The sequence below is a fragment of the Ruditapes philippinarum genome, unplaced genomic scaffold, assembly GCF_026571515.1.
Source record: "Ruditapes philippinarum isolate M1 unplaced genomic scaffold, ASM2657151v2 ctg3200_1_1_1_1, whole genome shotgun sequence".
Classification (NCBI taxonomy): Eukaryota; Metazoa; Mollusca; class Bivalvia; order Venerida; family Veneridae; genus Ruditapes; species Ruditapes philippinarum.
This window is the reverse complement of record NW_026860835.1, coordinates 22,138-37,989: the sequence shown is the minus strand read 5'-3', so window position 1 is coordinate 37,989 and position 15,852 is coordinate 22,138. Positions and strand designations below refer to the sequence as shown.

General features: G+C 35.7%; 1 long non-coding RNA gene across 1 annotated transcript in view; it reads right to left on the bottom strand.

Annotated features, from left to right (window-relative positions):
* Nucleotides 1-15,552, bottom strand: part of LOC132713515 (uncharacterized) — a 50,813-nt gene extending 35,261 nt beyond the window's left edge. The window contains exon 1 of the long non-coding RNA XR_009623456.1: nucleotides 15,440-15,552. This is a non-coding gene — a long non-coding RNA (uncharacterized LOC132713515). The remainder of the gene's footprint in view (nucleotides 1-15,439) is intronic.
* Between the last annotated feature and the right edge of the window lie 300 nt (nucleotides 15,553-15,852).

The following is a 15,852-nucleotide window of genomic DNA, read 5'->3' as shown; positions in this document are numbered from 1 at the left end:
TTGTGTTATTTGTTCCTTAAGTGCTTGAGTTAAACAAGAGCTAATAAAACAACTTTACAGGAATAATGATCAACATCACTTAATTACATGAATAATGATCAACATCACTGTGAAGCTGTGAGTTATTGCCCTTGAATTACAGTAGTATAAATTTGCAATTTTCAACTTGTTCATGCATAGCTCAAAAAGTATTTGACTAGTAGGCCTGAAAGTTTACAAGAATGTTGGTCAGCATGTGTACTTATGCACCTTGGGGTTTGCTTGTGGATTTATTCAGTATTTGTAAAGTTCTTGTTCTTTACTTAGTAAAAGATTTTTAGTTTTCCACTTGTGGCACATGTAGTCCAAACAGTATTTGACCTAGAATCATTGACAGATTGACAGATTGACAGAACAGTGGCGTGTTGGGGGACCCGTGTCCTATGGACATATTACTAGTTTATTTCTCATTACCCGCGATGCACGATAGTACGATGGTGAAAACGCAATGGTATGATGGCACTATAATGAAAAACACGATGGTACGATGGTGAAAACACGATGGTACGATGGTGAAAACGCGATGGTACGATGGTGAAAACGCGATGTTATAACACGTTTACACCATCGTACCATCGCGCCATCGTGTGCGATGGTACGATGGTGAAAGCACGATGTTTCGATGATAAAAATGAGATGGTACGATGGTGAAAGCGCGATGACACGATGGTGAAAACGCAATGGTACGATGGTGAGAACGCGATAGCACGATGGTGAAAACGCGATGGTACGATGATGAAATCACGATGGTGCGATGGTACGATGTGGAAAACGCGATGGTTATATGGTGAAATCGCGATGGTGCGATGTTGAAAACGCGATGAAACATCGCATTTTCAACATCGTGCTATTGCGCCATCGCGATTTCACCATCGTACTATCGCGTTTTCATCATCGTACCATCGTGTTATCACCATCGTGTTATCACCATCGTGTCATCGCGTCTTCACCATCGTACCATCGTGCATCGCGGAAACGGAGTACGAACGAAATTAAAATCACGATTGTCCAAAACGGAACATCGTAGCTGAAAGCTGGTTGAGTGTTGGCGGCGTAAAACAAAGGAAAACAACGTTGACATGTGCAGAGTTTATAAGTGTGTTGCATAAAATATTCATACAAATTTCTGATCAATTTTGAATAAGCTTTGGAGATATGTTATATTTTTTTCAAGAAATATTTAGCTTAAACAAATTTTTGAAGCCGTCAAAGTCAACGACGAGTAATGACAATTCAAATAGGATTGTTTTAAGAAAACAATGAACACTTCATGGATACCCTTGGGAAGGAGTCCCTTTCCTTCAGCACTGTGAAAAAATGGGCCGCTGAATTTAAGAGGGGCAGGGAGAGCATTGGATATGATGAGTGGCCTGGGCGGCCAAAAGAGGCCACCAACAATGAAACTGCCGAAACTGTTTACGATCTGGTCTGTGCGACAGAAGGGACCGGCAAAGCATTGCTAGGGAAGTGGGTATACGATTTGGTTCAGTTCATGCAATTCTAACTGATGTTTATGACATGTCAAAGATTTCCGCAAAATGGTTAATCAGACAGTGACTGACGACCAAAAAACGGACCAGGCTTGACATTTCAAGATATCTTTTGTCTCGCACCTGATTTTATCTACCGGATCGTAGTTCAGGATGAAACACGGGTCCATCACTTCGATCCAGAATCCAAAAATTAGAGCATGCAGTGGAAGCCACCTGGCTCACCCTCTCCAAAGAAATTCAAGAGTGTGCCATCAGCAGGGAAGATGAGTGCTTCAATTGTTTTTGGGATAGGGGATAATAATGATTGATTTTTTTATCATAACCATAAACGGTACGTACAATACAGACGAATTGGGACGTCTGCATCAGGAAATCGCGCGAAAAAAGGAGGGGCAAACTAACTCAAGGCATTTTGCCTCTGCACGACAATGCACCAGTTCACACGTCCCAAGTTGCAATGGCTGCTGCATCTGGTTGCGGTTTTGAAGTTCTTCCTCATTCCCATATTCCCCGGACTTGCCCCCCTCTGACGTCTACCTGTTTCCGAAACTGAAAACTAAGCTTCGTGGTAGACGTTTTGGAAGCAATGAAGGTGTCATGGAGGCGGCCAATGAGTTCAAAATGGCTCTCCGTTTCTTAACATAAAATGCAAATAGCTCAAATGAATAACTTAGCCGCTCTGACGCTAAAATGGCAAACTTGATTTAACGTGAACTTAGAAAATTCACCATGGAGTGCGCACTTGGAATGTCGGTCCTATTTTATAGGGTTCAGTTTATTATGCAGGTCATTGACCAATAAAACCAGTTTAACCGATTTACGCACATCTCGTGAGCTCAATATCCGGCCAAAACTATAAAGTATCCCTCATTTAGAAATGACCGAACTTTTGTGCAAAATAATGCTGACGGGGTTGCTTCTTGGTCAACAACTGTGCAGAAGGCGGAAATACACCAACCCTCCCGGCCACAATATGTCATGAATAACTTACATGTATGAAATATGCGCTTTTGCATGACCAGTTCAACTGTCCGAATATCGACCTATTACTTATAATAAACATGTATATACATGAGGCATACCGTCATAGTGTTACATAAGTAATAGGAATGGATTTGAAATTGAGTCTTTTTCTTTCTTTTTTCTTTTCTTTTTTTTAAACACTTTTTTTTTAAATTAGACACTTGTTGCTTTGACATGACTGTATTCCTAAATTTGTCAAAATACATCCTGTACTATCTAAACAATTGAAGTGAATCACGCAGATACATAATGAATGATGAAATATTTTATCAAAAGGCATGTGAATTATTAAAGTGTTTTCAATCCACATGAAGATACAGATGAATAACATATCAATTTTTTGTAGACATTACAACTTATAAATTTTGTATAATCAATGATTATAATGTCCTCTATATAGTTACTGGTTAGCATGGGTAGAGAGACGGACAACGTAATTCTCGTTTTGTAAATTTATCCATTTATGATGTAAAGTTTAACAGTGAGGTGATACAAGGTGATTTTATGCGAGACTTTTTGGAAAGTGATTCTCACACAGCCTTAAGATAACAAGTTGCCGCTGCTACCTTTACCGCGACGCCGATGACAACGATGGCGACAGCGACGACTGCTTCTCTACCATTGCCGCTGCCTGACAGCTACCTCTACTACTACTTCTACTACTGCTGCTGCTGCTAGTGCTGCTGCTGCTGTTGCTACTTATACTACCTACTACTACTCCTACCTACTGCTACCTACTACTACTACCTACTTTTACCTACTACTACTACCTACTACTACTACTAATTCTACCTACTTCTTCTACTACTACCACAACAATGTCAATCACTATTATCACTACTACAACTACTACTTTGACTACTTTTATTACTATTATGATATATAATACAACTGATTTCTTGCCCTACGCATCCTTCTCTTATTTCTCAGTCTTCTGCTACTCCTCCATCTACTTAAAGTTCCCCGTCTACCCCTACTCCCTTGCCTACACGTTCGCTTTATTCTACTTCTCCGCCCAATTTTATTCATCTGCAAACTTCTTCTCTTATGTCTTCTCCTAATTTTCCACCTAGTCCTGTTTCTTTAACCTTATTACCACTCCACCTATCTCTACTCCATCATCTACTTATAATACTCCATCTATTCCTACTCCTCCATCTACTGATTCTACTAGTAATCCATTTATTCCTATTTTTTTGCCTACAACTCATACTTCGCTCCTTTCCCCTCCTTCTCCTCGTTATACTTTCCACTTACTACTACAGCTCCACCTTACCATACTTATCTGACTTCTACGCCTTTGGCCACAATTACTTTATCGCCTTTTCCTCTGAGCTTTTCATCTCCTTTTCTTCCGTCTATTCCTACACCGAACCTCTCCCTTCTGGAGAACATGTTTTACTCCTCTTTGTACTTCTAATTTTCTATCTTAACCTTTCTTGAAGCCATGGTGTATGAATAGAATTTGCTGCTCAAGTTAGCATACATACATGTTTTCACTTTTTGTGTAAACAAATGTATTTTATCATACCACCTGTTTTAAATTACTTTTATATTTTTATATTGGCAAAAGAAGCAGTGGTATATTTACTTACATGCAAGTCTTCAGAGGAGAATAAAATAGAAAATATAGGAAATCCAATTAGATTAATTTATGTCTTTTTTATTTGTATAATATAATCGTTGTGTCAAATAATTATATCTCAAAAATAACAGAATTTTTCAATGTCAATTGATCGCAGACGTTATTTGTCTCTCATTGCTGATTCAGAAATCATGTCGGATAAGTAGTCAGTCACATGCGGAGGAATTACTGCGCTTAGTTATCCATCCTGTTAGATGGACTGACTGCTGATATATAACAAAAACAATGGAAAACAATCGGCGTAAAACAGATTAAGAATCAAACAACTTTTTCAATCTTATCTAAGTTTGATGAAAATTTTCAAAATTTGATCACTAAAGTCGGGAAAAGAATAGGCAAACAAAGAAACAAGTCTTTTAAGAAGAGCAAATTATGTGGCATTCGTATTTCCTCTTGACGTACATGTACTGGCAGTGACCAATTTACCAGTCAATCGCCTCTTGGGTCTGAGGGTTGTCTAAAAGGGTTCAGACATCAGAATTGTAGCCACTGTTCATCCCTGTGTGATCGTAAGAGGCCACTGAATGAGTAAACTGTGTTTATGCATCTCTTAGTTCCGGCGGCTGAGTTGTTTTTGATTTTTTGTTTTGCTTTAAGTTTGTAACAACCGAGGTAAGCCAAAACCATCTTTCCTATTTTGCCACCATATGATGCAGATTGTGTAAGTGCGCAAAAGCCTATATGACTGAAATACTGTTGGAGAAAGACGTAAAATGACACAAACAAAAAGTGCGCAAAACAAAAACAAAAAAAAACAGTCAAAGAATACTTTTAACAATCAATCCCATTTATGAGACATGAAATACAATCATGTCTTTTCGTATAAATTAGTATACAAGCAATTACCACAAATCATTATGGTTCCCAAAGAGTTGTAAAAAATTGAATATTTCCGACATGAAAACGTCTTGATTGTCAAAAGCTAGGCTCATATATCTTCCATATGTTTTTTATCAAAATGAGCCTCGATCAAGGAAGAGGGAATTCATCACCTTATTGTAGAGCCCTGCACGTTAATTTTATGCATACTTACCTTAAGACTGACACTTTGACATTTTATGCGTGCATTTCATTAATTCTTGAAAATCATGATTGGTGATAAAACCAGCTATGAAATAAGGCATATTTCGCTTTAGAATTGCAAAACATATACTCATATTGGTAGCTTATGAAATAGTTTTGCCAGTACATGCTTGTGAGGATCCTTGTTAATCCTTAATTTCAGTCTAAACGTACATCAACATTTTCTGGACATATATATTTAAAACTGTTTGTTTATTTTCTTCCGTTAATCCTTTAACATTCTGCTAAAGTGTTATTGCATGTTTCCTTTGAACCATGTTACTTAATTAAATCCATGTATTTAACACAAAATGTTAGAATTTTCGTAGGTACATTTCACTAACTTTAGTCATGTTGTTTGCAATACACCGTGGTATTTGTTTTTGGTAACTAATTGCAGCTAAATTATGTACTATAAAAATAATCGATAATTTAAACCTATCTAACTTAGATTTGCCGAGATGGCCATTTTTTCTTGTAAATCAGCCTCTGTAAATTCTCTAGCCTGCAACCGATTTTACGGGTGATCAACCATTGCTTTGGGTGCTCTTTGGTTGCAAGCAGACTATTTTCGGGGTGCATTTACCTGCAAACACTTTATTGGGATGATGAGTCATTTCTTTGGGTGCACTTTGGTCGCGGTTGCAGATTTTCTATAAATAGGCTGAGATTGCCGATTTCATGGAGTCATAAGAATTTGTCACATAAAGCTACACAAGAAGTCTTTAAAAGCATAGATTTATGCTAAAAGAAAGCGGGCTATTTATCTAAATTGGTATTTTTACTCACTTTGAGTTTTGACATGTTTATGTTTTATGCTGAATAAAATTTTGTATTGTATAATATATTGTATTATATTATCTTCTATTATTGTAACGCCTTTGTTTCGACTTTTATGATATTGTACTAGTATATCAAACAAAAGTGTCGTTAGTTCTAAAAATGGAAGCTTAGCAATCTCTTTCTTTATCTGCATTTTTGGAATTATTACAGTTAAAGTGATTAAATATTTTGTATGGGTGTGAATAAATTTTGTACATTTTGCTTCTTTTATGACAAAAATATGGTTTCATTCGTCAGGAATTTATCGTCAAAATGCTCTAAATCAATTATGAAGCACGTGTTTGCCCTTACTAAAAGCAGAAAAAGTACTCATTTGTGAGTGTTAATGTGCCCTTAAGTAACATAAGGAAGACAACTCTTGATATATAGATAACCTCCCTTGGCAGATATCTGCACTGATAAGAGGTGATCACTGCGTAGAAGAAGGGATCATAAAATGCTTGAGCTTTTAACCTTGTCATACATGATGTGATGATAAGGAACAACTACCTGCAATGTGTAAGGTCGACGATATTTTTTTTCAAATATGAGTAAAAGAAACCTAAATCGCATATGATGTGACTGATGATAAGAATAATATACAAGTATTCCAATTAAATTTCAAGGTGGTCAGTGAAAAAATATATAAAGGAGTCTAAAAAACTCTGGGCAAAATTTTAAGTTCAAAGGGAAGGTATTTTCTAGAAATGTCTGTACTAGTGTTATGAACAATAACATGAATAGTGTTGGTGATGATTTGTATTAGAACTTTGTATTTGAAGTTTAAAGTAGATGACCTTAACATATTGAAGTTAAAGTAAAATATATCAATTTTAAGGACAAATCTAAGAATAATGGGGGGGGGGGTTCTATAAATATAGGTGCTATGATTATTAAATGGAGAAAAATAGAATCCCTAAAGAAAAGCAAAATTGAATATGTTACAGGCTCTTTCCATATAATCTGTGCTTAATTGGATTAAGCCGGCGATCAAGCTGGCCAGTCAAGGCGCCAAATACCTTTCCATTGCCGATAGTCCTGGACCACTCGGGCCCTGTTGGGACAGACGTTATTGTCCGTTATAATCAACTGATTGTCCACTGCCCCGGCATACAGCCTAACCTGGGTGTCTGATATCTCATCAATATACCGCTGACTAGTTAATGTACCTCTATTTAGCACAACGAGGACAGTCCGTCCGACTTCTCGCCATAACTGACCTACCAACGTAGCGGTCGTGTTCAGCAATATTAAGAATTCCGTTTTGAAACCTTCCCCATGCGTATGTCAGTAAAGTCTTAGCAAAACCTAGACATCATTGAAGTAAACATGAATCCAGTTTTGTCTGATCCACATAATATGCTTCATCGTCCATTCCAAACGGGCCCGGCAGTGACGACAAGTCAATGGAATTTTTATACAAGGTCTCCTTGATCGCAGATTTACCCCCACACAACCTTCTATGCGCCGTTCGAGTAAAAAAATTTAGCCAAAAACATGAAAAAGGTCATTACGAAGATGCGTTACTTTTGCAAACCGTTATGGACGGGACTGGATACTCAAGAATTGGTCTTGTCAGCCTAGGGCATGTATCTTGACAGGTTTAACATTTTGCTGCCACGGCTCTGAGTATAATGGTGTGGTAAATATTTAACGCCACACTAACCTTACGATGTGTGTCCCTCTGCTTTACAATCCATACAGCCCTAACCATTTCTGCTGCACTTGAATGCTGTCGTCCTATAATAGCATTTGTCATGTTAAAGTAACCAAATAAAAAGTCTGACATTGAATTACCATACATTAACATATCGATTTATAAGGATAATGATTAGTCTCAGCTCCCGAGAAAACGAGGGGTGCATGCTCTTAGTGGCCATGCACTTGGCGAGATCTACTCGATATCTAAACATATTGCATTTAGGTTGAGTTTCATAGTATAAATGTATTCAAATGTTCAAAAAGATTAAATCGAACCGTCCGATTAGCACAGTAAGTAGAGCGTTGGACTGTGAATCGGAAAGTGCTAATACTTTTTTACAGTCATTTGCACTGTACCTCTGCTCTGGCATGTACAGAAGTTGCCAGTTCCTTTCTAAAGTGAAGGCACTCGGACTGGTAAACTGCACGACAGCCTGTCCAGGAACTGTGCTTAAGTGAATCCAAAATGGTTTAATGCCGTGATCTGGAGGATAAACTACCAACACCATCACCACCTGATTGTTTAGTTACGGTAAGGTTAGGTTAGGTTACCAAATTCCTAACAGTTACAACGTGCGCCGGTGACAGTTACCACTGGCATACTGACATATACTCTATGGATCCGTTCGAATAGAGCACAATGGTGTTCTTGCCATGTTCTTGTTTAACCCTTTAGACAGATTAGTTCTTCTCAATGTGACGTGGAGATGTATTCGGAGTAAGACTAACACATAACGAGAAGAACTAGTCCTGAACTAGTTTTCGTCTGTATCAAATTGCAATTTTGTCTGTCCGTCCGTACACCCTTTGTCGTCCCGGATGACTATCTGTCTTCTGTGTGTCCGTCAGTCAATATGTCTGTCTTTGCAAAAAATAAGATTTTTTATGCCCCCCGGGCATATAGTAATTGAACCGTCCGTCCGTCTGTCCGTCTGTCCGTACGAGGTTAACTTAGAACGGCAAGTTGGATTTTTCTTAAGTTTTACCTGTACCAATGGCTTCTCAGTTTACACACTTACTAATCAATACAAAGTACATAATCTGGGCAAGTTTCATAACTCTGGCTTTCATATTTACCAAGTTATTGCCCTTTTCAGCACTTAGAAAATGAATAATGGTTAACCTAAAACGGCAAGTTGGAAATATCTTAAGCTCTATCTATACTAATGGCTTTATAATTTCCACACTCACTTATCAATACAAAGTACATGATATTGCCAAGTTATATAACTGTGTCATCCATATTTCCTAGTTATTTCCCTTTTTTCACTTTGAAAATAGGGCCTTGTCTGGTTAACCTATTTCGGCAAGTTTGATTTATCCTAAATTTCTCCTAATTGCTTAATTTCTTTAATGATATCTTTCATATTTAGTAGGTTGATACCTTTGTTGGTCCTCTAATTTTTTGTGGAGTAAGCGGTCTCTAGGGTCAAGGTTGAAGTCACTGGTTAAAAAAATAAATATAAACATATTTGCTCATAAAGCCTTTATTTTTTAGTTGATGTCTTAGTTTAATACAAACATGCCAAGGGAGGTCCTTCTTCTTTAGGATTAGTAAGGGGTCATTTGGGTCAAGGTCAATGTTACCAATGTCAAGGTCACAAATGATAAAAATAGGTTTTTACATTTTTACAGGTGTTTTGACCTTATTCTATAGACAGATGTTATTTATAATTGATAAAGACATAAACTTTGATGGAGTTAGTGGTCAGTTGGGTCAAGGTCACCAGTGCTAAAAATAGATTTTTACACATTTGCTCTTACAGCCTTTATTGAGTGACATATATATTTTATATTTGGTAGGAAGATAACTTGCATGGTATTCATCCTTTTGATTGGGGTAGGGATCAGTAGGTCAAGTTCACGTGTGCTAAAAATAGATTTTTACACTTTTGCCCATACAGTCTTTATATATTGACAGATGTATTTCATATTTGGTAGGAAGATAACTTGCATGGTATTCTTCCTTTGGATGGAGTAAGGGGTCAGTTTGGTCAACGTCACCAGTGCTAAAAATAGATTTTTACACTTTTGCATATACAGCCTTTACTTATTGACAGATGAATTTCCTATTTGGTAGGAAGATAACTTACATGGTATTCTTCTATTGGATAGAGTTAGGGGTCAGTTTGGTCAATGTCACCAGTGCTCAAAATTGATTTTTACACTTTTGCCCATACAGCCTTTATTTAATGACAGATGTAATATTTTTCAACTTCACAAGTCAGAGCAATGACTTGGCAACTTATATTTTTCACAATTACAAAAAATGCCATGACTTTGTAAAGCTATATAACTTGTGTTTACAATTCTTTTTGCAATTTTTCTGTCCGTAACTGAGTGAATGGGTAAATATTTTTTGAAATATTGCTACTGACAAGAATCTGAGCCGGGGCATTTGTGTTTAACAAACACGTTCTTGTTTAGCTTTGTGAGAATACGAATTTGTTGATTTTGTCTGTTCGTCTGTTGTCCGTCCTGAATTCATCCTATACAAAATATTATATATTCTTTAAAATTTAAACTGTTTTTGGGAGAATGAGTCAAATGAATATCATTAACTGTATAATCAATTTCTGAAGAAACCTTAAGGTGCTTTGTTCAATAAGTCAAAAGTGAAAACTTGACTATGGAGGAAACAGCACACGAGGCATTTTCTATCATCCGTGTTCATTGTCCTTTGTTTATCATTTTTACCATTCATTCGTAAGAATTCCTATGTGTATCCGGAACGCAGGAATTATGTGAGCATGCACTTATATGATTTTCTTTAAAATATGTGTGTCCATTTACTTTCTGCTTTGCTCGTTAGGATTATATATTGCACAGATTCAGCGTTACGATTGCACAATTAAGTACTGCATTTCTTTTGTTCTTCCCATCGCATCTGTGTTCAGAAGACTACATTTTACTATAACGACTTGTTCAAAAGTTACACTAAATTTGATTAATTGATTGGTTGATTTTTTTTTATCTGAAAGACCCTGCTAGCACAAAAAAGTAGAGATTTAACAATATTATACATGTCAAATTATTATTTATCACAAATAATTATCACATCTGCTTTAATGCAATATTTTTTATGCAGGCATCACACTGTCCCGATATTGGCTCCAGATAGACACACGAATAAGGAAATGATCAAATACGGATCTGACCAACTTTGTAATGCAGGCGTCACACTGCCCCGAAATTGACACCAGATGGGCATACGAATATGATTTTTTTTAATTTCGTGCGACGATAGCCCCGAAATTGGTCGACAGTCTCTCAACAGCCGAAACTTGTACGATTCCTACAGAAGGTCACGCGATTGCATCCGAGCAACACACGATTCCTACCGAAGGTCACGCGATCGCATCCGATACACACACGAAGTCACCTCAAAGATGCAATTTTGTACAAAGTAGTTTCCAGCAGGACACGCGAAGGTCACAAGATAGGTACCCCCGACGTCGTATTTTGAGTACGATGCCTTAGTACGTGGTTACGAAGGCGTCAAGTGACCTTCACCTCCAGGTGGTATACAACCCACGGCCAACCGCGGCAAATTTCAGTTGCAGATAGTATTGGGAGCTAATTAAATTAAACAACGTTTAAACTTCATTAAACTCAATATCGAAAAAATCCTGTTCAAATACATTGTAATGTCAAAAAACCCTATAAAACGAAAATAAATGCAAATACTGTACGTTAACAGAGCTATTCGTTTCATTTTCATGAGGCGAACATATTTAACAGAAAAAGCGTGTTAGCAAATGATAATTTTGAAATGACGATTTAGAAACTTAAAGATTTGAGTATGGAATGTGCCTCACGTGCATGTTTTTACTGTTTCCATTGTTTGTTACACGATTCTAGAAAGAAGACAACAAGTAAAAACTATTGTGCCGATTCTGCTCTGAATCCATTGGTAGTTATAGTAACTAATTGTCCAAAAGAACACGCTACCTTCGACACATCCATATTAACTAATATTGAAAAAAGTAGATAATATATGTCAAACTCATGGAATAAAGAAACACACACGCGCACACTAATACACGAGCACGCACATACCTAATTTATTAAAAAAAGTACATGTACATATAACGTAATCATTAAAATTCTTAAACTAGTCTTCAAGTATAACAATGATAAAACTATGTTAGTCCTTCATACCATAACCGGTAACAACAGGTATCAAAACGTCATTTTCTGTACAACAACCGTTACCAGGTAACAGAAGAGAAGGGTAGAGGTCACATAGATGCCCCTTGACCCTTTAGAGTTACACAGATCTTCACTGCAAGCACACATTTGTGGAGTCTTGCATCCATCCCAAAGCGCCTCGTTTGATTTGTCACGATAATAGTCTGAAATTAAAGATGAATAAAAAATACAATGTATTGCCAAATTTCATTCACTTAAGTAATTAAGCAATCCAGATAGCATATAAACTGCCCGTATGAATTTTGACCGACATTGTTATTTCATCGGCCATTTTTACTGAAAATTGTTGATCTTATGTTTATTTGGTTCATATTTTTAATCGATGGTCTGATGGATCATATCATTTACAGAATTTCTATCCTTACAAAGTAGGTTTTAAGTATTAGAAACTGTAAACGTTGTCCCGTGTTTTATCTTGAAGTATTGAGATTTTTTTCTTATAGGTAGCATTGGAGCGTTAAAGATTGAATACGGTGATGACGAGGGAGAAGTGCGAGAGATGTTACACCACACCACTTCCATTCACAAAGAGACAAAATAAAATCTAGAAATGGGAAGTTCCCACGGGAAGCATTCAACAAGATTATATGAACTTTGAGGACTCGTTTTGATTGAGTCAATTTATGAGTGATAGTGTTAACGTGCAATAAATTTCCCGCCCCTTGCACCGGGTTAATCGTTTATCATCAATCTACAACTGAATGTGCTGGAATCTATGATATCAAACGACCAGAACAAATATGATTCTATAGTGAAGTACGAGGCAAAACGCTTGCATACTGCTGAAACCCAAAGCACTTAGTCCTGCCACCTGACCAGGATAAATCTACACCCTTTACTTATTTTCATCTTGATATCAATTTCCAAAAATAGAAACTGGAAAGGTTTATTTAATTAAAACAAAAAACTTGATTTTAATTTTAACAATGTCGTCCGTCTTCAACTTCGGAAACTCACACATTTGCTTCTTTTCCCGTCCACGCCTCGGCTAACATTTGCAGCTGGAGCATCAGAAAAGAAAGATCTTTATAAACTTTAAAAACTGCCTATAATATCATGATTTTAATTTATGCATCGATATCTTTACAATGCCTTTAGTTATACATATGACGAATAAAATACTACTTCCAAAACCAAAAAGTAATCACTTACACATGAAAATTCGTTTGCAAGAAAAACAGAATCATCATTATAGTACATTGTAAGCTGCTTGCATGTTCCCTTATCGTTGACAGCATAGCCACGTATACAGCTGGTTCCACCATTATGTGAAGCAATAATTAAGGTGCTTCCACTGACTGTGGTATCCTTGTGGGCCTCAGCATTAAAGTTTTTCTCTCCACACGTAGTCGGGGAATCCTGCGAGTTACATTGATAACACTTCAAACGCAGACAACCTTCCACAACTTGAAAATATATCCTCAAGCATCTTCATCATACATCATTTATCTATACAAATTTTGTTTTATCAGATATAGAAGATATTTGTTAGTGTAAGATGAAATTTAATGTCATCGAGTGGGCTTTTAAAACAGTATTCAGTGAGAATACTGATTTTAAAGTTCACGAAATGAAATAAAATTATATCTTACACAACAAACAAACAAATTTTCTTTTTATTTTATGCTTAATAACAACACGGTGCATATCCATATCGGTTCAGAGAGGGTACCGTTTGAGCAGATTTCGCAAAGAGGGTACCGATATGGATATGCACCGTGTTGTTATTAAGCATAAAATAAAAAGAAAATTTGTTTGTTTGCTGTGTAAGATATAATTTTAATTATTTAAGAGGGTACCGATATGGATATGCACCGTGAACAAGTTAAAACGAAATTTTCTTAATATTAACTTTAATATAACAATCTGTTTTTCCCACTGGTAGCCTCTATTAGTCGAATTACTCATAACATACAAGAAGTCTTGGGCTGAAAATAAGTTCGACAATCAAAGTTAAATGGCAGTGATATTATTCATTTTTTAGAAAAATATGAATGACCGCTTGTTTTAATAATAAAAACAAACAATTCTAGTAGAAGAAAAAGTCACACTATCCGACCTCATTTCCTTTACATACTGCGAATTTATATTAGACCTGTCTATGTGAAATGTAAGCGGTCGCCATTTTTAAAAGTTGTGTATTTCAAGGGAGGAAAATAATTGTGTTTGATTCAGGAATATCATTTGGATTTGTTAGTCATACATCCTTTTAGAAGAAAGAAAACTTATTTGAGGATTGTTAGAGACAATAAATAAGTGTTGACAGATGTGCAAACATTAAAAAAAGCGGCTAGGAAACATTGAATTGTTGAAAGGCTGCCTTAAGAACGCTGTGTTGTTGACTTATTTTTCGGGCTGTTGGCTGCCATTGCTTTTCAAGTTTTCATATTCCATTAGGCAGGTATTGCTCGTAGGATACTTAAATATGCCCACATGTCATCAAGAGCAGTTTTGCATGTGAAAGGAATTGTATTTTTCATACTTTGAAAATGAAACAAAAAATTTAGAGACGATATTTGGAAATTGGTATTTAAATGACTCAAAGTAAATTTTCTTCATTTAGGTACTTTTAAAATTCATGTTATTTATCAAGTTTAGCTTTTCATGTCGCTGTACAGTACTGACAATGTCAGAATTGTAAGCAAAATAAAATTAAGGTACCACATGGGGAAACATTAAAACCAAGTAGTTCCGTCGTTTAAAAGTGTGAAATTATATTTTGTGAAGTTATCAAATATAACTTTCACGGATAAATCAGTAATCCACTGTAAAGCATTCAATTTAAATAAAAGTACCTGTAACTAAATAATTTTTCAGCTAACAGATAATTTGGAATGTTTCGGATTTAGTCCTTGCGATTTATAGTTTTAAACATTTCAAAAAGTGCAAAGAAATCACTTTCAAATGCTGGTATTAAAAACTAGTATTATTTTATCAATTTGTTTCAATCAAGGCAATCTTTTAGCATGAGAATAAGACGTTTCTTGATACGCCAGTTTAATTTTTTTAATTTTAGAAATACTATAATTTCCAGTTAGGGAACTATTACCTTTAACAGCTACAGACGCATCTACGACTGTTTATATTGTTTGACTTTTAACTAGCCACTTCTTATGACATAAAAGTTAATTTTCAAACATCTGCGAAATTTATGTGTTTTTATTTATTTTATACGAAATATAAAAAGGTTGAAAGTAATTTGATGGCTCCAATATCTGTTTAAATAAATTTATTTCACATTTCCAAAACAGATTCAAGTTTTTCCGATATATACGAACTATTAAGTAATCTTGTACATGTACTTTCTCTCATGTATTAAACATTTACCTCAAAACTTAAAAATAAAGCATGATAAAATGAAATCTTTCAGTCAACATTTAGATAACATTTAATTTAAATCTTTAAAAACAATAACATGAATTGTGTACTTTTTACTTCTTACCTAAACAGGAAAGCGTGAAAACAATCAACCGAGTAAAATCCTTTGTAAAAAAACATTTCTATACGTTATTCCGCGTCTTTTCTTATGAAATTAAATCTTTGCGTCATAAACTACCTCCGTCTGTGCCAAAATTTTAATCAAATACACTTAACGAAACTTATAAGTACTCCGATTTCAAACTTGCAGGAAAACTCCGGTTTTTAAAAATATATACTAAACTTGAAGGTATTTGATTTTTTTACAATGGTGTTCTCAGTTACTGATTTTCTGTTAAGTTTGAGTTATTGTAAAATGCATTTACTATTATAAAATGATGATACTATCATTAAAGTTTATACAGTATCGACTTAGACTAGTTATAGTTATTCTAACACAATATAATAAAAAATTGGTCGGAGTACTTATAAGTTTCG